We start from the raw sequence: 23,566 nt of genomic DNA, 5'->3' as shown, positions 1-23,566 counted from the left end.
TTTTTTCAATTAATTTTTTTGTTAATGTTTGGTTTTGAAATCTCAAAAAGCTATTTTTTTCTCTACTGTTTTCTGGGCCTCAAACTCCCCATTTGGCAATTACTCATCTTCAAACATTAGCAAAACTCAAACTCTTCCTTTGTCATCAGTTTTGTTTTGTCTCCTTCTGTATATCATCTCTTGTATTCAAAAAAAAAATTTTTAAATAAGAAAACATAGAAGATGTTGTTAGTTCTGCTCAACCAGACTTTATTTAGCAGAGCGTGGACACATTTTGATTAGGCATCTTTGATACATTTGTCAACTCTTCCTTCAGTTCTGGAACTGTTGATCCCTGCCTGTGTATTACCATCCATCATCCCTGTTCCTCAAAATGAACACATTTTGAAGAATTATGCCACCTAAGAAAAGTTACTCTGCCTCTTCTGTCAAGGGCCAAGAAAAGATCTGCAAGCCAGAAAAGAGAAATAGAGAGGAAGAAGAGAAAAATATTTGCTGTCACTGTTGAATGATAATCAGAACAAAGTACACATAAATGACATCTGAGGTTGAACTACTCTGGAAGGAAAAATATTGACCAAGTGACAAGTGAGATCACTTAGTTATCATATACGTCTTGATAGTTTTAAAATAGTTTTAGAGAAACCGTTACCAAAAGGCAGCAAGGCAAGAATGCTTGGCAAATTGTTGGAAGTGCTTTATGATTGCTTTGCTGTCATTAGTGCCTTTAATAACTGACTGGTCCATAATGAATCTAACTTCACCTTCAAATAAGGTTTTCTGCCTCCACCACCTCTGCACTTTGAACGAATGTAAAAAGTTACTCTTGTCCTCAATAAGTATTCCCTCCCCAATCTCAAAGATTGATAGCTCACTGTGCATTTTCTCCTGAGACCCAACTGAATTCATCTTTCCCAAGTCCTATAACATAGGGGTACATTCATTTTTTTTCTCCTGTATTCTGTATTTTTATTAGCAGGAAAGTTTATATTAAAGAGTTTTCCATTTGTAGAGAATGTTGCTACTTAAAAATAAGTTTTCTTTCAAGTAAAATTTAAAAATAATAATGCTGAGTACTTACCATTATACTTCTTCTGATATAATTATTAATAATGCTCCTTTTTATCCTCAAATGCCTCCCAGGCTGGGTGATCAATTAGGTGGTCACCATATTTATATAGCACCTACTAAGTGTTCTATGCAATTTACATAAGTTAACTCATTTAATCTTCACAATATCTCAATAAGATAGGTAGTGGCCAGGCATGGTGGACCATGCTTGTAATCCCATCACATTGGGAGGCCAAGATGGTAGGATCACTTGAGGCCATTAGTCTAGACCAGTCTTGTCAACATAGTGAGACCCCATCTATAAAAAAATGTTTAAAAAGTAGCCAGGCATGGTAGCAAATGCTTGTAGTCTTAGCTACTTGGAAGACTGAGGTGGGAGGATCACTTGAACCCTGATGATCAAGGCTGCAGTGAACTATGATTGTGTCATTGACTCCATCCAGCCTGGGTGACAGAGTGAGACATTGTCTCTATTTTAAAAAGGGGGGCACGGTATTAATAGGTGCTGTTGCTATTGTACTTGATAGGTGAGTAAATCAAGGCACAGGGTGGTTAAGTAAATTGCCTAAGATGAAACAGAAATAAGCAGAGAAGATAGAATTCAAACTCAAGCAATCTGGTTCCATATATCTGCAGTCTTATTCCTTGTGCTACTTTGTACTCCATAAAGTTTGATACTTGTTCTTTTTTCTCCTTTGATACATTTTTTTTAAAGTCACTGTGGTCATAAAGGCAACCTTTGGGTATCCCCTAGAAACAATTTGTACTCATATTTAGGCCCCCAAAAGCTCTGATGCCTGGGGAGGTTTTGGTCCAAACCTTCGAAATTGGTCATCTGAGCAAGAACCTTAGTAAATGGAAAAAGAAAGGTATGAAAGAAAGAATGGGATGGGAGAGGGAAGAAGAAAGGCACAAGTACCTTCATCAAACGTCATTGTAGGAAACCAAGGATATATCTTCCCTGGGGCCATGTTGTAAACACTGGGTGGTGGAAATCAGAGAAGAGGGTGAGTGAGTTGACATTTGGAATTTGGATATGACTGAACTGCACAGCAAAGAGAAAGATTCTCATGTTTAGGTAAAGATTATTATGTTTGAGCCAGGAGAGCATTCACTACAACAAGACACTTTATAAATTGACTTTTAAAATAAAAGGAGAGAGCTCTGCTCTCACTCCCACCACTGGAAGCCAAGGCCATATTTCTCAGTCTCTGTCAAGAAACACCCAGATATGTCACCTCCGAGGTCTTGAGTCTCTTAAACCTGTTGTGGAAAGACAGTTTCATATCCAGAGACTTGTGTAAAGACAACTTTGCAGTTTCTTTAAACTTGATCCAAGGAAGGATGACTGCTATTCTGTTTCACTGAAATTCTTATATCAGCCACTCGAGCTCACATTTCCAGACTGCTTTGGAAGTGTTTCTGTAGATATTTAAAAGTCCAAGAAGGGCATGATGTCCTCTGTTTTTCTCTAAGTCATATCTTTCCAAATCCTAACATAGTGTTAAGATTCATTGTCCCCAGTTAATGTAAATAAAATAACACCACAGTTATGTCTTAAAATGTTAGATATAATTTATTCAGGTATTATTTATTTATATTTATACTATAAATATTTGTTATTATATTTATTCAGATATGTAATTTTTCAGTTTTATTTTAAGCAATCTTATTTTGTGTATTTTGAATATTTTGTCTGATTTTTCTTCCTTGCCAGATTCAGTACAAAAATTAATAATGATTGACAAGTGTATGGCACTGTGTTTGGAATTCAAACTTATTCTTAAACTTTAGACTTCATATTACCCTTTCAACATAATTATGAGGTGTGCTGAGGGTCAAGACCACCCCTGGGACTGGTGATTTGCTAGAAAGACTCATGGAATTCAGTATATAGTCATATTCATGGCTATGATTTATTACAACAAAAGATACACTGAAAAATCAGCAAAGAGAAAAGGCACATGGGGTGAAGTCTGGGGGAAACCAGGAGTGAGATTCTAGAATCCTCTCCCAGTGGAACCACACAGGACATGCTTAAGTCCCCCATAATAAGTTGTGACAAGTGTGAAACATCTACCAGGGAAGCTTGTTAGAGACTCAGCACCAAGGTTTTGGTTTGGGGCTAGTCATGTAAGCACCCTCTGCCTGGCACAGACACAAATTCCAGCCTCCCAGTAGGGAAGGGGGAGTTCAGCACAAACCATCTTGTTTATACAAGCATTTTTGGCACAGTGAGACACTCTCATGAGGAAATGGTAGGAATTCTTTTGAAATCCAAGTTTTCAGATGCCAGGCAAGGGCCAATTTTGTAAGTACCCTTTCTTTTTTTTTTTTTTTCTTATTTATTTATTTATTTATTATTATTGTTATACTTTAAGTTCTAGGGTACATGTGCATAATGTGCAGGTTTGTTACATATGTATACTTGTGCCATGTTGGCGTGCTACACCCATCAACTCGTCAGCACCCATCAACTCGTCATTTACATCAGGTATAACTTCCAATGCAATCCCTCCCCCATCCCCCTCCCCCCTCCCCATGATAGGCCCCAGTGTGTGATGTTCCCCTTCCCAAGTCCAAGTGATCTCATTGTTCAGTTCCCACCTATGAATGAGAACATGTGGTGTTTGGTTTTCTGTTCTTGTGATAGTTTGCTAAGAATGATGATTTCCAGCTGCATCCATGTCCCTAACAAGGACACAAACTCATCCTTTTTTATGGCTGCATAGTAGTCCATGGTGTATATGTGCCACATTTTCTTAATCCAGTCTGTCACTGATGGACATTTGGGTTGATTCCAAGTCTTTGCTATTGTGAATAGTGCCGCAATAAACATACATGTGCATGTGTCTTTATAGCAGCATGATTTATAATCCTTTGGGTATATACCCAGTAATGAGATGGCTGGGTCAAATGGTATTTCTAGTTCTAGATCCTTGAGGAATCGCCATACTGTTTTCCATAATGGTTGAACTAGTTTACAATCCCACCAACAGTGTAAAAGTGTTCCTATTTCTCCACATCCTCTCCAGCACCTGTTGTTTCCTGACTTTTTAATGAATGCCATTCTAACTGGTGTGAGATGATATCTCATTGTAGTTTTGATTTGCATTTCTCTGATGACCAGTGATGATGAGCATTTTTTCATGTGTCTGTTGGCTGTATGAATGTCTTCTTTTGAGAACTGTCTGTTCATATCCTTTGCCCACTTTTTGATGGGGTTGTTTGTTTTTTTCTTGTAAATTTGCTTGAGTTCTTTGTAGGTTCTGGATATTAGCCCTTTGTCAGATGAGTAGATTGCAAAAATTTTCTCCCATTCTGTAGGTTGCCTGTTCACTCTGATGGTACCCTTTCTAAGGATAGTAGTCAGGCTTGCTATGTCAGCTCTTTTCTGCACATGTCTCATAGTTTGGCTTTCCACAGGTACAAGTAGCTTAAATAAGTCAAATTATTTTCTCATAAACACGAGTTTATGGTTGAAACAAACTCCACTTATCCGATCTCCCAGTTCAATATTTTTTCCAGTGGGTTATACAACTGTTCATTAAAGTATCTCATATCTGAGTAATTAAGACTGTTCCAAATAAATTGAAGTGACTGATAATCAAGAGTACAGTTCTAGCTTTTTGTCCTTTATATATGAACTGGAAATAATAATGTCCTCTAAATTAGCCCTTTTCATCATAACTTTCAACAATGATGGAAATATCTGACAATCTGTACTTTTCAACACAGTAGCCACTGGTAATATGTGACTATTGAGCACTTGAAATGTGTCTACTGTGAATGAGGAACTACTTAATTTTGTTTATTTTTAATTAATTTTAATTTTAATAGCCACCTGTGGCTAGTAGCTACATAATGAAAGCACAGCCTCAGATAACTTACTTCATTAAAGCTAAGTGCACTAAGATCCTTTGGTTGAATAGTTCCTGGAACACCAGAGTTACCTTCTGATTTCTTGAGGGTCAAACCAATACCACAATATGGTCACACAAATGTTTCGATATCTTGTGGTCTTAATCCAAGCTTACAAAGTTTACCCAGAATAAAGAATATTCCATCACCCCCAACTAGATTGTTTTTTATTAAGCATTATTTTTAAAATAACCTAGTGTATGGAGGTTGGCAATGGTTCATCTGCACAAATGATACTGATTGACATCCCTCAGGAGAAGATGCCTGACATTTTGTAAATATCAACTCACATATCTTTACAGTTACTGGTAGTTATGCCAGAAAAGAGGGAAGGGAGAAAAGGCAAGAGCAATAAAAGTATTTAATGAAACAGATAATAAATTTATCTTACTCCAAATATTGTATTTGGCAAATATACTTTTACAATATTATATCACAAAACTACAGTAGAAAATAATTTTGTTTATATGCAAAGCATAATAAAAGATGATAGCATATCAAGTAAGCAGGATCATTTTTTAAATATAAGTCAAAGCTTTATTTTTATTTTCTATGCCAATGTAAAAATCACAAATTTTTCTTCAAGTTAGAAACCAAAAACAAAGGAATGACATCCTGTGGCATATATAGTACTCCTGCATGGTATTATAAATCACACTCGCCTTCCAATAAAAGACTTCCTTGGCTGTACTAGAAATGCTTCTGACATCAACCTCAAGTTCTCTCATATTTTATCTCTGGTTCAGGTTCAAAATGCAGAAGAGAAAAATAAAAACAAAATGGAGAAACTGAAGGTAAAAGAAAGGGCCTAAGATTATTCTCCTGAGATTATTCTTCCTCACCAGCGTGAGGAAATGTTTCTATGAAAAAATACAGCAATGTTGGTAGTAGAAAAAAGGACATCCAAAACTTGTGAAGTGAATGTGATAGCCTAAGGAGAAAATAAAATAAAGTTTACATAATGCAAAATATTTTTACGGGAGAAGAAGGAAAAGCTATACAAATTAATGTTCACCCTATTGGTGCTAAGTTTGCTAATAACTGCGGTAGGGAATAAGAATAAAAAGAGAAAACATGACTAAATGTGTTTTATTCTATGTATTCTTAAAGTCCTACAAAACAATATTACTCATATGAAAAATACTTTCTTACTAATTTTTTAGTTTAGCAAGTGGCATTCAAAACTGGGAAGTTCAATTGTAATGACAGTCAAGTGGAATTTCATTTCTCACAGATGTAACACAATAACATGTGGTATTAAAACCCAGAAATCTATAACAAGTGTTAGAAAAACTGAGGTTAAAACCAAAATTCTTTATGGCAGAATTATTTAGAATCTTTAATATGTTCCCATGTATTGTAAACACTCAAGAGAGATATTTGAGTATCATTCGTTTGTAAACTTTTATGAGTAAATAACTATATTTTTTCCTTTGGAGTATATTCAAGGACTAGTGTTCTACAAGAAACATTTTGGAAAACATTGCTCATATTTAATAGTTCCAAAACATTTTCATTGAAAAAGACTTTCAGCATCCTTTCTTACTTGCTGTATCTGGGTATATTATCACAGAAGAAAAGTAAACATACAGCTAAGAAAGCTGTTGCATGTGTCCCTGAATGAAAACTTGCCCTATTAATTATGAGTTGGAAATCATTTAATGTTTTCAGCATGGCCAATGACTTAAAAAAAAAACAACTTTTGTTTGTAACAGTAGAAATATAGTCTGATCCATAACCTTTAGGAGTGTGATATGGTTTGTCTCTGTGTCTCCACCCAAATCTCACCTTGAATTATAATCCCCTTAATCTCCATAATCCCCATGTGTCAAGGTAGATACCAGGTGGAAGTAATTGGATCCTGGGCGGGGGGGGTTCCCCCATGCTGTTCTCATAATAGTGAGTGAGTTCTCACAAGATCTGATGATTTTATAAGTGTCTAATATTACCCCTGCTTGTACTCCTTCTCTCTCCTGCCACCCTGTGAAGAGGTGCCTTCCACGATAATTTTTAGATCCCTGAGGTTTCCCCAGCCATGTGGAAATGTGAGTCAATTAAACCTCTTTTCTTTACAAATTACTCAGTCTCAGGTGTTTCTTTGTTGCAGCATGAGAATGAACTAATACAGTAAATAGTACCACAGAGAGTGGGGTGCTGCTATAAAGATACCCAAAAATGTGGAAGTGACTTTGGAACTGGGTACCAGGCAGAGGTTAGAAAAGTTTGGAGGGCTTAGAAGAAGATACGAAGTTGTGGGAAAGTTTAGAACTTCCTAGAAGCTTGCTGAATGCCCGTGAACAAAATGCTGATAGTAACATGGACAATGAAGTTCAGGCTTAGGTGGTCTCAGATGGAGATGAGTAACTTCTTGGGAACTGGAGTAAAGGTGACTTTTGCTATGCTTTAACAAAGAGACTGGCAGCATTGTGCAACTGCCCTGCAGATTTGTGGAACATTGAACTTGAGAGAGATGATTTAGGGTGTCTGGCAGAATAAATTTATAAGTAACAAAGTGTTCAAGAGGAAACAGAGCATAAAAGTTTGGAAAACTTGCAGGTTGACAATGTTATAGAAAAGAAAACACATTTTCTGTGGAGAAATTCAAGCTAGTTACAGAAACTTGCATAAATAATAAGGAGCTGAATGTTAATCTTCAAGACAGTGGGTAAAACGTCTCCAAGGCATGTCAGAGACCTTCACAGCAGCCCCTCCCACCACAGGCCTAGAGGCCTAGTAGGGAAAAATGGTTTCCTGGGGTGGGCCCATGGTACCCCTGCTCTGTGCAGCCTTGGGTCATGGTTATCTCCGTCCCAGCTGCTTCAGCTCCAGCCCTGGCTAAAAGGAGTTAAGGTGCAGCTCTGGCCATTGTTTCAAAAGGTGCAAGCCCCAAGCCTTGGCAGCTTCCATGTGGTATTCAACCTGCAGGTGCACAGAAGTAAAGAACTGATGTTTGGGAACCTCCACCTAGATTTCAGTGGATGTGTGGAAATGCCTGGATGTCCAGGCAGAAGTTTGTAGCAGGAGTGGAGCCCTCATGGAGAACATCTGCTAGGATGGGGCAGAAGGGAAATGTAGGGTCAGAGCCTCCACACAGAGTTTCCATTGGTGCACTGCCTAGTGGAGATGTGAGAAGAGGGCCACCATCCTCCAGACCCCAGAATGGCACATCCACTGACAGCTGGCATGGTGCACCTGGAAAAGCCACAAGCACTCATGCCAGCCTGTGAAAGCAACTGAGGGACGAGGGCTGTACCCTGCACAGTGGAGCTGCCCAAGGCCTTGGGAGCCCACCACTTTCATCAGTGTAATATGGATGTGAGACATGAAGTCAAAAGTGATCATTTTGGAACTTTAAGCCTTAATGACTGCCCTATTAGATCTCAGGGTTGCATGGGGCCTGCAGCCCCTTTGTTTTGACCAATTTCTCCCATTTTGAACAGATGTATTTACCCAGTGCCTGTACCTCCATTGTATCTAGGAAGTAACTAACTTGCTTTTGATTTTATAGGCTCCTAGGTGAAAGTGACTTGCCTGGTCTCAGATGAGACTTTGAATTTGGACTTTTGGGTTAATATTGAAATGATTTAAGACTTTGGGGGACTGTTGAAAGGGCATAATTGTGTCTTGGAATGTAAAGACAGGAGGTTTGGGAGGGGCTAGGGATGGAATGATATGATTTGGCTCTGTGCCCCCACCCTAATCTCACTTTGAATTGTAATAATCCTGACATATCAAGGGCAGGACCAGGTGGAGGTAATTGGATCACGGGGCCATTTCCCCAATGCTGTTCTCATGAGTGAGTTCTCACAAGATCTGATGGTTTTATGAGCATCTGGCATTTCCCCTGCTGTCACCCATTCTCTATCCTCTGAAGAGTTGCCGTCCACCATGATTTTCAGTTTCCTGAGACCTCCCCAGCCATGCGAAATTGTGAGTCAATTAAACCTCTTTTCTATAAATTACCCAGTCTCAGGTATTTCTTCATAGCAGCAGGAGAATGAACTAATACAGAGTCTGACAACATTTTCCACCCAATCTACAAAATCAAAAAATATGGCAACAATTGCTTATAAATGACTGTGACATATGTAAATTATGTAAAGAAGTCCTGATAGATACATCATGTGTGGCAGAGACTGAATAACTGTTTACTAAATCATTTCCCCTTTTGCATATTTAGAAAGCTAGGATACATTTTCCAGTTCCTTTGCATTTGTGTATCATCTGACTAATTTGTAATCAACTAAATGTGGATAAAATAATGTATATAATTTATAGGGTTGGCCAAATGATCACACACTCTCTTTTCCTTAATTTACCAATAGGAGATGACACCCAGAAAGGCCTTGGAAAACATGAGTTAAATAAGTCTCCCTCAGCCTGGGTCCCTGAATGTTTGCGCCCTCTAATTTTGTGTGGAGCAGAATCCACCCTCTATGACCACCATGTCTTACTGACCTTTATATGAAAAAGAGAGAAATAATTATTGTATTAAGTCACTGAGATCTCAGGGTTATTCTGTTTATAGTATCTAGCACTACTTTAATGACAAAGAAGGATATGGGGTTGTTTGGACAACACAGTAGCCTTGCTAAATTTAATTAAATTTCTTTTAAATTTTACCACATATTTTAATTTTTTAATCTTGCTTCATATCTCTGTTTACTTATTTTTCATATATTTGGACAGGGAATGAGAAAAAAGCAATGCATGTAGAGTAAGAAAGCCTGCCTTTTGATCTGAACTACTTACTAGCTGTGATTTTGAGTATGTGACTTTCACTTAACTGTCTGTCCCTGAATCATCTTTGACAGCTTGATTCCCTTTTCTAAAACACCCTAACCTCCCCACCCCCCACCACCTTCACACATGCACCTCACCCACATACACATCCCTAATGCATCCATTATACTCTTTTGGACCTTTGACTCAGATCACATCTCCTGGGTCATAAAACAAACCATGACAAATTCAAAAGAATGTAAGTAATATGGAATGTGACCTTTGACCATAATGGAGTCAAACAAAAGATGAAAAAATGAAGGTCAACAGGAAAATCTCCAAACATGCAGAAATTAAACAACATACATCTAAATGATTAATCAGCCAAAGAGAAATTGTCAAAGGACATTTTTAATACATAGCATTGAATAAAAATGAAAATACACCATATCAAAGTATGTGAGATGCAGCTAAGCCAGTACTGAGGGAGCTATTTATAGCACTAAATACATACATTAAAAACAAATAAAGGTCACAGTTTAATAATCTAAGTTTTATTTCAAAAAGTAGAAAAGAAAGAGCAATGTAAAGCTGAAACGAGCAGTGGAAAAGAAATTTTATAAATAAGAGCAGAAATAAATATAATTGAAAATGGGTAAAACTAGAGGTAATCAATAAAACTAAGAGCTGGTTCTTTAAAAAGGATCAAAAAATTGATAAACCTGTAGCAAGACTGACAAAATAAAAAAAGAGAAGATTCAAATTACCAATATTAAAAATGAAATGAGTGATTTCACTACAAATCTTGCAGCTATTAAATGAATAATATGGCAATACCATGAATGACACTATGCTCATAAATTTGGCTACTTAGAAGAAATGAACTAATTTGTTGAAAACCACAAATTACTAAAACTCAACCAACATGAAATACATAATCTGACAAGTTTTATAAACATTAGATAATAAATTGAATTTGTAATTAAAAACCTCTCAAGAAAGTAACTTTCATTCCAGATGATTTCACTAGAGATTCTATCAAACATATAGAGAAAAATTAACACCAATTTTACACAATCTCTTCCAGAAGATAGAAGAGAGAACACTTCCCAACTCATTTTACAAGAGTAGTATTACTATATACAAAAAGCGGACCAAAAAAGGTAAAAAAAAAAAAAAAAAAAAAAAAAAAAAAAAAGTTATTGATCAATATCTCTTCTGAACTTACACATTAAAACAAATTATCAGAAAACTAAATCTGAAAATGTATAGGAAGAATTGGGTTGGTTGTGATGGCTCACACCTATAATCCCAGCACTTTGGGAGACTGGGGCAGGTGGAGCGCTTGAGCCCGGGAGTTCAAGACCAGCCTGCACAATATGGTGAAACCCTGTCTCTACAAAAAAATAAAAATAAAAAATAAGCTGGGCATGGTGGTGCACGCCTGTGGTTCCAGCTAAGAAGGCAGCTGAGGTGAGAGCATGGCTTGAGCCCAGGAAGTAAAGGCTACGATGAGCCATGATCACACCACTGCACTCCAGTCTGGGTGACAGAGCTAGTCCCAAGAGAAAAATAAGAAAAATAAAAGAAAAGAAAGAAAAGGAAAGGAAAGAAAATGAAAAGAAAAGAAAAGAAAAGAAAAGAAAGGGAGGGAGAGAGGGAGGGAGGGAGGAAAGGAGTGAAGGAAGGAAAGAAGGAAGGAAGGAAGGAAGGAAGGAAGGAAGGAAGGAAGGAAGGAAGGAAGAAAGGAAGGAAGGAAGGAGAGAGAAAGAAAGAAAGAAAAAGAAGGAAAGAAAGAAAAAGAAAGAAAGAAGGAAAGAAAGAAGGAAGGAAGGAAAGAAAGAAAGAAAGAAAGAAAGAAAGAAAGAAAGAAAGAAAGAAAGAAAGAAAAAGAAAGAAAGAAAGAAAGAAAGAAAGAAAGAAAGAAAGAAAGAAAGAAAGAAAGAAAGAAAGAAAGAAAGAAAGAAAGAAAGAAAGGAAGGAAGGAAGGAAGGAAGGAAGGAAAAAGAAAAGAAAAGAAAGAAAGAAAGAGAAAGAAAGAAAGGAAGGAAGGAAGGAAGGAAGGAAGGAAGGAAGGAAGGAAGGAAAGAAAGAAGGGAGGGAAGGAGGGAGGGAAGAGCGAGGGAGGACGGGAGAGAGAAGGAAGGAAAGAAGGAGGGATTATACACCATCACCAAATGGGATTTATTCAGGGTATGCAAGGCTGGTTCAACATTCAAAAATTAATCACTGTATTACAACAGTTACCTTGTTTTAATCTGGTTACCACAAGGTAAATTCAAAAGATCATATAATTATACAACTTTATTATATGCAGAAAAGGCATTTGATATAATCCAACACTCATTAATCATAAAAACTGCCAGCCAAGTCAAGAATAAAGGGATTTTCCCTCAACTTGATAAAGAGAATCTAAAAAAATGCTAGGTCATACTTAATGGTGAAAGATGAAATGTTTTTCCCCTAAGATCAGGTACAAAGGAAGGATCTTTGTTTCACCACTCTTATTCAACATAATACTGCAAATTCTAGACACCACAGTAATGCAAGATAATGAATAAAAGATATGTATATTAAAAAGAAAAAGATAAAACTGTCCCAATTTGCACATGACTTAACTGTTTACATAGAAAATCTCAAGAACTCTACTAAAAATGCTCATATAGACCTATGGCTATCATCTAAAACTATCTTCTAGATACAGAGATACTAGCAAATAGCCCTTCCCTTTACCCTTCCTCTTCTCCCTCTTCCACCATCCCAGTGACTAAGTATAGGATTATGTCTAGCTCCGAAATGTGGATTAACAAAGGTCACTCCCAGAAGACAGTTATCATTAAAAACTAACAAAACAACATTCTTAAAGGGATTGTTTTACTACTCTACTTTTAACATACTTTGAGCATTAGTACTTGTTTATCCTTTAATACCCAACAATATTCATAAAAATCCACATATAGAACAATGATTAGACCATCTGAACTAGCATAACTCACGGGCATAGAACCCTTCTCCCTGCATACTTCCTAGAAATACTAGATGTTTCAAATAGGACGTAAGTTTTCCACTCTACACACAGTTGCATTGAATAAATGATGCATATATATATAACACAGGTTATAATTTGAAAGTGTTTCCTAAAAAAATAAGCATTATGGCCTAAAACTCTTCCCCTGTCTACTTAATCAACCCAGTGGACAGGTATAAGCATCTGTAATACTTAGAGGGGATTTTAACAATTACAGTTCTGTGTTTTTAATAACAGTCTTCCCTATGAATTTTAACACAAAGTATACTCCCATGTATTACTTTACTGACTCTACTTTTGTCACACACTGACAACCTCTCTAACGTCTAGAAAGACTAGATGTTGTAAATTAGGACTTGTTTGTTTGCTTATATACACTATATACACAGCACTGTAAAAGAAAATGCAGACATAAGGGCCAAGGGTCACTTCTGCTTCACCATAAACACACTGGTATAAAACTCTTTGCATTTTCTACTCCTCCTTCCACCTTGAACCAGCACAAATACGTGTACTGATCAGAGATGTGGTTCGATTAATTTTTAAAAAACAGAATTTCATGTGAATCAAAAGGATATCTGCAAAGTGTGTTATTCACTACCTCTACTTTTTTTTTTTATACTTTAAGTTCTAGGGTGCATGTGCACAACGTGCATGTTTGTTACATATGTATACTTGTGTCATGTTGGTGTGCTCCACACATCAACTCGTCAGCACCCATCAATTTGTCATTTACATCAGGTATAACTCCCAATGCCATCCCTCCCCCATCCCCCCTCCCCATAATAGGCCCCGGTGTGTGATGTTCCCCTTCCGGAGTCCAAGTGATGTCATTGATCAATTCCCACCTATGAGTGAGAACATGCGGTGTTTGGTTTTCTGTTCTTGCGATAGTTTGCTGAGAATGATGATTTCCAGCTGCATCCATGTCCCTACAAAGGACACGAACTCATCCTTCTTTATGGCTACATAGTATTCCATGGTGTATATGTGCCATATTTTCTTAATCCAGTCTGTCACTGATGGACGTTTGGGTTGATTCCAAGTCTTTGCTATTGTGAATAGTGCCGCAATAAACATACGTGTGCATGTGTCTTTATAGCAGCATGATTTATAATCCTTTGGGTATATACCCAGTAATGAGATGGTTGGGTCATATGGTACGTCTAGTTCTAGATCCTTGAGGAATCGCAATACTGTTTTCCACAATGGTTGAACCAGTTTACTATCCCACCAACAGTGTGAAAGTGTTCCTATTTCTTCACCTCCTTTCCAGCACCTATTGTTTCCTGACTTTTTAATGATTGCCATTCTAACTGGTGTGAGATGGTATCTTATTGTGGTTTTGATTTGCATTTCTCTGATGGCCAGTGATGACGAGCATTTATTCATGTGTCTGCTGGCTGTATGCGTGTCTTCTTTTGAGAAATGTCTGTTCATATCCTTTGCCCACTTTTTGGTGGGGTTGTTGTTTTTTTCTTGTAAATTTGTTGGAGTTCTTTGTAGGTTCTGGATATTAGCCCTTTGTCAGATGAGTAGATTGCAAAATTTTTCTCCCATTCTGTAGGTTGCCTGTTCACTCTGATGGTAGTTTCTTTTGCTGTGCAGAAGCTCTTTAGTTTAATTAGATCCCATTTGTCAATTTTGGCTTTTGCTGCCGTTGCTTTTGGTGTTTTAGACATGAAGTCCTTGCCCATGCCTATGTCCTGAATGGTATTACCTAGGTTTTCTTCCAGGGTTTTTATGGTTTTGGTCTAACATTTAAGTCTCTAATCCATCTTGAATTAATTTTTGTATAAGGTGTACGGAAATGATCCAGTTTCAGCTTTCTACTTATGGCTAGCCAATTTTCCCAGCAACATTTATGAAATAGGGAATCCTTTCCCCATTTCTTGTTTTTGTCAGGTTTGTCAAAGATCAGATGGCTGTAGATGTGTGGTATTATTTCTGAGGGCTCTGTTCTGTTCCATTGGTCTACATCTCTGTTTTGGTACTAGTACCATGCTGTTTTGGTTACTGTAGCTAGTGGTCTATCAGTTTTGTTGATCTTTTCAAAAAACCAGCTCCTGGATTCCTTGATTTTTTGGAGGGTTTTTTGTGTCTCTATCTCCTTCAGTTCTGCTCTGATCTTAGTTATTTCTTGCCTTCTGCTAGCTTTTGAATGTGTTTGCTCTTGCTTCTCTAGTTCTTTTAATTGTGGTGTGAGAGTGTCAATTTTAGATTTTTCCAGCTTTCTCTTATGGACATTGAGTGCTATAAATTTCGCTCTACATACTGCTTTAAATGTGTCCCAGAGATTCTGGTATGTTGTATCTTTGTTCTCATTGGTTTCAAAGAACATCTTTATTTCTGCCTTCATTTTGTTATGTACCTAGTAGTCATTCAGGAGCAGGTTGTTCAGTTTCCATGTAGTTGAGCGGTTATGATTGAGTTTCTTAGTCCTGAGTTCTAGTTTGATTGCACTGTGATCTGAGAGACAGTTTGTTATGATTTCTGTTCTTTTACATTTGCTGAGGAGTGCTTTACTTCCAACTGTGTGGTCAATTTTGGAATAAGTGTGATGTGGTGCTGAGAAGAATGTGTATTCTGTTGATTTGGGGTGGAGAGTTCTGTAGATGCCTATTAGGTCTGCTTGCTGCAGAGCTGAGTTCAATTCCTGGATATCCTTGTTACCTTTTGTTTCATTGATCTGTGTGATGTTGACAGTATGGTGTTAAAGTCTCCCATTATTATTGTATGGGAGTCTAAGTCTCTTTGTAAGTCTCTAAGGACTTTCTTTATGAATCTGGGTGCTGCTGTATTGGATGCATATATATTTAGAATAGTTAGCTCTTCCTGTTGAATTGATCCCTTTACCATTATGTAATGGCCTTCTTTGTCTCTTTTGATCTTTGATGGTTTAAAGTCTGTTTTATCAGAGACTAGGATTGCAACCTCTCCTTTTTTGTTGTTTTCCATTTGCTTGGTAGATCTTCCTCCATCCCTTTATTTTGAGCCTATGTATGTCTCTGCATGTGAGATGGGTCTCCTGAATACAGCAAATTGATGGGTCTTGACTCTATCCAATTTGCCAGTCTGTGTCTTTTAATTGGACCATTTAGTTCATTTACATTTAAGGTTAATATTGTTATGTGTGAACTTGATCCTGTCATTGTGATATTAGCTGGTTATTTTGCTCGTTAGTTGATGCAGTTTCTTCCTAGCATCGATGGTCTTTACACTTTGGCATGTTTTTGTAATGGCTGGTACTGGTTGTTCCTTTCCATGTTTAGTGCTTCCTTCAGGATCTCTTGTAGGGCAGGCCTGGTGGTGACAAAATCTCTAAGCATTTGCTTTTCTGTAAAGGATTTTATTTCTCCTTCACTTATGAAACTTAGTTTGGCTGGATATGAAATTCTGGGTTGAAAATTCTTTTCTTTAAGAATGTTGAATATTGGCCCCCACTCTCTTCTGGCTTGGAGAGTTTCTGCCGAGAGATCTGCTGTTTGTCTGAGGGGCTTCCCTTTGTATGTAACTCGAGCTTTCTCTCTGGCTGCCCTTAACATTTTTTCCTTCATTTCAGCTTCGGTGAATCTGACAATTATGTGTCTTGGAGTTGCTCTTCTCAAGGAGTATCTTTGTGGCATTCTCTGTATTTCCTGAATTTGGATGTTGGACTGCCATACCAGGTTGGGGAAATTCTCCTGAATGATATCCTGCAGAGTGTTTTCTAACTTGGTTCCATTTTCCCCCTCACTTTCAGGCACCCCAATCAGATGTAGATTTGGTCTTTTCACATAATCCCATACTTCTTGGAGGCTTTGTTCATTTCTTTTTACTCTTTGTTCTCCGGACTTCTCTTTTCGCTTCGTTTCATTCATGTGATCTTCAATCGCTGATACTCTTTCTTCCAGTTGATTGAGTCAGTTACTGAAGCTTGTGCATTTGTCACGTATTTCTCATGTTATGGTTTTCATGTCTATCAGTTCTTTTAAGGTCTTCTCTGCATTGATTATTCTAGTTATCCATTCATCCATTCTTTGTTCAAGGTTTTTAGTTTCTTTGTGCTGGGTACGTAGTTCCTCCTTTAGCTCTGAGAAGTTTGATCCACTGAAGGCTTCTTCTCTCAACTCGTCAAAGTCATTCTCCGTCCAACTTTGTTCCATTGCTAGTGATGAGCTGCATTCCTTTGGAGGGGGAGATGCGCTCTGATTTTTTGAATTTCCAGCTTTTCTGCACTGCTTTTTCCCCATCTTTGTGGTTTTATCTGCCTTTGGTCTTTGATGATGGTGACGTACTGATGGGGCTTTGGTGTGGGTGTCCTTTCTGTTTGTTAGTTTTCCTTCCAACAGTCAGGACCCTCAGCTGTAGGTCTGTTGGAGTTTGCTTGAGGTCCACTCCAGACCCTGTTTGCCTGGGTATCAGCAGCAGAGGCTGCAGAAGATAGAATATTGCTGAACAGCGAGTGTTGCTGTCTGATTCTTGCTCTGGAAGCTTCATCTCAGGGGTGTACCCCGCTGTGTGCGGTGTGAGGTGTCGGTCTGCACCTAGTGGGGGATGTCTCCCAGTTAGGCTACTCAGAGGTCAGGGACCCACTTGAGCAGGCAATCTGTCCGTTCTCAGATCTCAACCTCCATGCTGGAAGATCCACTGCTGTCTTCAAAGCTGTCAGACAGGGGCATTTTCCTCTGACGAGGTTTCTGCTGCTTTTTGTTTAGCTATGCCCTGTCCCCAGAGAAGGAGTCTCCAGAGCCAGGCCAGCCTCCTTGAGCTGTGGCGGGCTCCACCCAATTCGAGCTTCCAGGTGGCTTTGTTTACCGACTTAAGCCTCAGCAATGGCAGGCGCCCCTCCCCCAGCCTCGCTGCTGCCTTGCTGTTAGATCTCAGACTGCCGTACTAGCAATGAGGTAGGCTCCGTGGGCGTGAGACCCTCTGGGCCAGGTGTGGGATATAATCTCCTGGTGTGCCGTTTGCTAAGACCCTTGGTAAAGCGTAGTATTAGGGTAGGAGTTACTCAAATTTCCAGGTGTTTTGTGTCTCAATTTCCTCTGGCTAGGAAAAGGAATTCCCTTCCCCCTTGTGCTTCCCAGGTGAGGCGATGCCTTGCCCTGCTTCAGCTCTCGCTGGTCGGGCTGCACCTGTGGACCAGCGCCAACTGTCCGACATGCCCCAGTGAGATGAACCCGGTACCTCAGTTGAAAATGCAGAAATCACCCATCTTCTGTATTGCTCACGCTGGGAGCTGGAGGCTGGAGCTGTTCCTATTCGGCCATCTTCCAATCTACAAATTTCTTAATCAAAATTTCAATTCATAAAATACACTATCTTGCTACTAATAGTCACTGTTTCTCTACCACCAGATCAGCAGCACCTAGACTGACCAACCACCACAGTTTGGCTAAGACTAAGGTATTTCCTGGGGTGCAGCACTTTCTGTTTTAAGACAGGGATAGTCCCCACATAAAAAACCCTAAATATTCCATGCACAAAATACAAATAAATAATGATAGCAATAATGATCAAATTCAACAAAGCAGCAGGATACAAAATCAACATGAAAAAATCAGTTGTTTGTCCATGCACTAGCAATGAACAATCTAAAAATGAAATTAAGAAAACAATTCCCTATTCAATAGCTTTAAAAAGAATAAAATACTGGTCAGGCACGGTGGCTCACACCTGTAATCCCAGTACTTTGGGAAGCCAAGGTGGGTGGGTCACCAGAGGTCAGGATTTCGAGACCAGCCTGGCCAATGTGGTGAAACCTGTCTGTACTAAAAATACAAAAAAAATTAGCCAGGTGTGGTGGCACATGTCTGTAATTCCAGCCACTTGGAAGACTGAGGCAGGAGAATTGCTTGAACCTGGGAGGCTGAGGTTGCAGTGAGCCGAGATCATGCCACTGCACTCCAGCCTGGGGGACAGAGTAAGACCCTGTCTCAGTAATAATAATAATAAAATACGTAGGAATAAATTTAACCAAGAAGGTGAAAGATATACACTGAAAACTAGAAAACCTTGCTTAAGTAAATTAAAGAAGACAAATAAATGGAATATATCTGATACTGATAGATTGAAAGAACTGATACTGTTAAAATGGTCTTACTACCCAAAGCAATGTACAAATTGAATGTAATTCTTATCAAATCCCAAAGGCATTATTTTTTGCAGAAATAAAAAAAAAAAATCCATTCTAAAATTCACATAGAATCTCAAGGAATACTAGATAGCCAAGATAATTTTAGACAAGAACAAAGTTGGAATATTCACACTTCTGATTTCAAAGCACATTGCAAAGCTACAGTAATCAAAACAGCATAGTGTTGGCATAAGACAGATACACAAACCAATATAACAAAATAGAGAGCCTAGAAATAAGTCTTTTATTGTGTATGGTCAAATGATTTTAAACAAGGGTGCCAAGACTACTCAATTGGGAAAGGACAGTCTCTTTGACAAATAGTGTTAGGAACACTGGATATCCACATGCAAAAGAGTGAGGTTGGACCCTTATCCAGCACCATATACAAAAAAACTCTTTGCAACCTTCCCTTGCCTCCACCTTTCTCCAGAAAGAGTTAGGTGGACAATCGTTCCTCTTTAGTCTCTGAACTTATGGAGATGGTAGCTTTGTTTTTCAATAAAAATACAGACAGACAGAGACTGATAGATAAATAGATAAATAATCTCCCACTGGACTGTGAACTCTTACAGGGAGAAGAGTCTTTATTGCTCATGTTTGTATTACCATTTCACAAAATGATTGTTGAATGAATGAGTAATGAATTGAGGAGAATTAGAACCAAAATATAAAATATGAGTAGAATTTCCTTCATAAAGGATTTTCCACATCTACCTCTAGACATAACAACTGCTCTTACATACTCTATCTTCTATGACAAATAAGATAAGTTTCAGAGGATCTCAAGGCTAATTTTCTGAGATACAATTTAATAGAACAAATATATGGCTGGACACAGCTGGATGAACAAACTGGACTCTTCTCACCCTTTCCTGCCCCATCCTGTGACAAAAACTGTAATGTTGTACCTTCTCCTTTGCCTATATTTTCCTTCCACATTCTGTAAAGTGATTAGACCATATTATAAATTAATCACTTTCCAAATTTCCTGTTCTTAAAAAATTTAAAAGTGTGGCTTCAGTTAGAAAAATCAAGAGAAAAAAATTGTCTCATTTTTTACAAACATTGAATATAAATTTAAAATTTCTTATGATCAAATTCTATAAACAGAAAAGTTATTCCTTCAGGGCTCAGGTCTTATGTTATGTACCCTCTGAATCAGGTTAGAATTAATGGCTAGTGCTTTTTCTTAACCCTACAGAATCATTTCTTTAAATGACATGCTATTACACTCTTACCAGACAGATCCTAGGTGAGGATTTTTAAAATTTCACAATCTGATAATGAAATGGAATTATAAAAAAAGATTCAATTTGGAGTTTTTTATTTAACTCCATATTAAAATGTGTAAAAATACTGTTTTCCTGTGTTAAACTTTAGAAAAGGTACCAGAATTTTTGCTTGATATGTAACATAGTAAATGTATCAAGGTCAATGGTATCAGAGAAATATGATTATAAACCTAAAACCTATCCCAAATCTCAAATCTATAAATTGCAAATCTACCACTAATTAGCTGTTGACCCCAGGGGAATTTATTCACCTTATTTGGGCCTCTATTTCTTCATCAATAAAATGTATTTGATAATATCAATAATATTATTATGAAAAGTAAGTGCTATAGTACACATAAAGCATATAGCACAGTGCTTAGCACAATAGATGAATATTACATTTTACTAAATTTTACTAAAACTCATGTACTGGGAACTAAATTTCCTAATAAGAAAATGACTAACAGAAATAAACTGTCAACAGCTGAAACAGGGATGAATATGTTATGTGCCATTTTTGTCTTATCTTGACATAAGTTAGCTGAAATAGTGCCATACAGTCAATATTAATTTTTTTATTACCACTCTTTTAAAAATAACTGACCGAATATTTTAGTTTACATGTCAAGAGGAAAAACCAACTGGCTATTCAAAGTGACTGTCATGTTTCCAAACTGTATTTTAAAAGTCTATCCAATTTGAATTTCCATTTTATTCATTTTGTTTTAGAGCACAAAAGTAAAAGCTTTAATATAATCAGTAACAACTCTTTCGAGCCCAAAATTACTGTCCTTTGCCTTCTTGTATTACAGCAAAAGTTTATTAACTTTTCAGGCCCTTGAGTGTACTGGATGTATTGCCAATACTGGCCTCAAAAACAGTCTGCTTCAGTTTGTACCTTAATATTAACAAATGATGATGATAAACCTGGGGAGTAAGGGGATAGAAAGAGAGAGAGAGAAACAGCCCTAGAGAAATTTGGTATATTTCTTGACCTTACTTTGGCAACTTGAAAAGAAAACTTTGGGGATTTGAAGTTTTGTTCCAGGGAACTTACATGTGCTGAAGCTGATACTTGGGATTCTGAGCCATTCCCTCCAGCAGTTAAATATGTTCAAAGAATCTTGGCTCTCTCATGACACGACAGCTTTAAAAAATAAAGAGAAACAGGATTTTAACTAAATTAAGAAAATATTTACTACTCATTTTTAAGAAAAGGAAGTGTTTTGAAATAATCTTGAAAAACAACTGTACATCAAATTATCTATTTTTTACAAAGAATTCTACACTATTATTCTGTCAGAGAAGTGAGAGTTCTCTTTAACATAAGTAGAAGCATAGCTACTTAGTGTCAAATATCTACAAATACGCTTCTAAAAATCAGACTGTCAGAACTCATTAGTTAGGGTCCTACTTCTCCAACATGAAGTTCTATATTTGTTTTCTACCAGTAATACTTTCCTTCCATGCTTCTGTAGCTACGGAAAGAATAAAACATGTACAAGACTAGGACTCTGTCATTAACTTCTAATACATCCTAAAAACACATTAGAAATATCTGTCTTTTATTTTGCATGTGCGTAGCAGATCTGAATCCCAAGAGAGTAGAAGGCACATAACAGGGAACACACATGCACAAATCCTCTAAAATATGTTTACAACCACACTATCATTCTACCTTCCTTACTACAACTCTCTTGTAACACCTTCAGTCCAAACCCTGGTGTAGTCATAGACGTAATTCCATGTTAAACTTTGTTCCGAAAGCAGATATGGCCACGTTGGCTCCTAACTAGTTGTTCTAGTTACGTATACTCCCATGAAATGCTGGTATTGTACCAGCTAAGTGGATCCAAATGCTTCAGAAAGTACTGAATTTTTTTTCAGGTCACAGGCATAGGGGGAGAATTGCTAACAAATAGAACTTTCTCTGTGTTTCACTTTCCTCAGCTGTTTTTTCATATACCTTTGGAACTTAATATTTATCTACTGTGATATTCTCACCATGTTGATCCTTTTAGCAGTTTCTGGAATGGAGCTACATTTTCTTTCATACTTCATCTTTGCACACACTATTCCCTTTGCCTAAAATGTTCTATTCTCCTTTCTTATTTTCCCACCCTCTCTTGTTCTAGCAAAATCCTTCCCATTCTTGAAGTGACAGAATAGATGGTGTTTTACCCCAGCCTCCTTTCTTGACCAGACCCTTCATCACCACAAATATGGTCCAGTTATCTATCTCAGATGTTCATTGGACCAGATGTACCTGTGTATTTCAGCATGATTCTTCTGTAATGTCACTACCTGCTTGCTACGGTTTTCAATAGGTGGCAAGCTCCAAGGTGTTACTGAGGAGTGGTGTCCTCAAGAGCTACTTATATAATACAGTCACTCAGTCACGTGATACAGTGGTCTTTTAAGAGATGTTTTTTGGACTGGGTGTGTTGGTTCATGCCTGTAATCCCAGCACTTTGGGATGCCAAGGCGGGTGGATAATGAAGTCAGGAGTTCAAGACCAGCCTGACCAACACGGTGAAACTCTGTCTCTACTAAAAATAAAAAAACTAGTCGGGCATGGTGGGACATGCCTGTAATCCCAGCTACTCAGGAAGCTGAGGCAGGAGAATTTCTTGAACCCGGGAGGTGGAGGTTACTGGGAGCCAAGATCGTACCACTGCACTCCAGCCTGGACGACAGAGCTAGATGCCGCCTAAAAAAAAAAAAAAAAAAAAAAAAAAAAAAAAAAAAAAAAAGATGTTTGCTGAATGACATGAATGAGCACTAAGAGATGACAAAACAACTGAAGAAACTGCAGTTGAATCTTTTTTGAAAAAGTTGGAAAGAATTCATCATTCAACAGCTTTTCCTCCATAGATGCCTTTGATCATGATCTTTATATTGCATACAAATTCTATTATTCTTCTTCTCCTGAGAAAATTGCTCTAAATTTAATTTAAAACACAATTGCCTGGGATTCAACCACAAGAAGAAGTTTTGGAAAACACTAGCCCTGTTCATTTTTTTTTTTTTTTTGTCTCCACTATCAACTCTGTCCTGGGCATGCTTCTATCTGACTCTAGCTGCTTTCATAAGCTTCAAATATATAAAAATCAGCAGAAAATATGAGATACTTTTAACTACAGAACTCTGACGTTCTTATAAGTAGCCTTATTCTTATTTTTAGCCTCAACTGCAAACTCTTTAGAAAGAACAAGCTACACAGGGTGAAACTAAGAACTGGAGTCATACCAGATCATCGTCACAGTTGTGGATCATGCCATCTTCACTTCTCTATTCCTCCAAGGAAGAAATTTCAAATCACTCTTTACATATTGAGGACCCAAGTGGCAATATATTTTAAATCAAGGTATCAGTGTGTGTTACTGTTGTTTGTTCCATTAGGGAAGAAACTATTTAAAGTTTAAATTT

General features: G+C 37.6%; 1 long non-coding RNA gene across 1 annotated transcript; it reads right to left on the bottom strand.

Annotated features, from left to right (window-relative positions):
- Positions 1–225: 225 nt before the first annotated feature.
- On the bottom strand, positions 226–22,270 carry LOC144340819 (uncharacterized). The gene is made up of 4 exons (XR_013417262.1): positions 22,142–22,270; positions 21,195–21,284; positions 5,655–5,729; positions 226–447 (listed from the first exon to the last, which is right to left on the bottom strand). It is a non-coding gene; the product is annotated as an uncharacterized LOC144340819 (long non-coding RNA).
- Positions 22,271–23,566: the final 1,296 nt, after the last annotated feature.

This window comes from Macaca mulatta, chromosome 5, assembly GCF_049350105.2.
Source record: "Macaca mulatta isolate MMU2019108-1 chromosome 5, T2T-MMU8v2.0, whole genome shotgun sequence".
Lineage (NCBI taxonomy): Eukaryota > Metazoa > Chordata > Mammalia > Primates > Cercopithecidae > Macaca > Macaca mulatta.
Note: the sequence above shows the minus strand (reverse complement) of the source record. Positions and strands in the feature narration are given on the sequence as shown.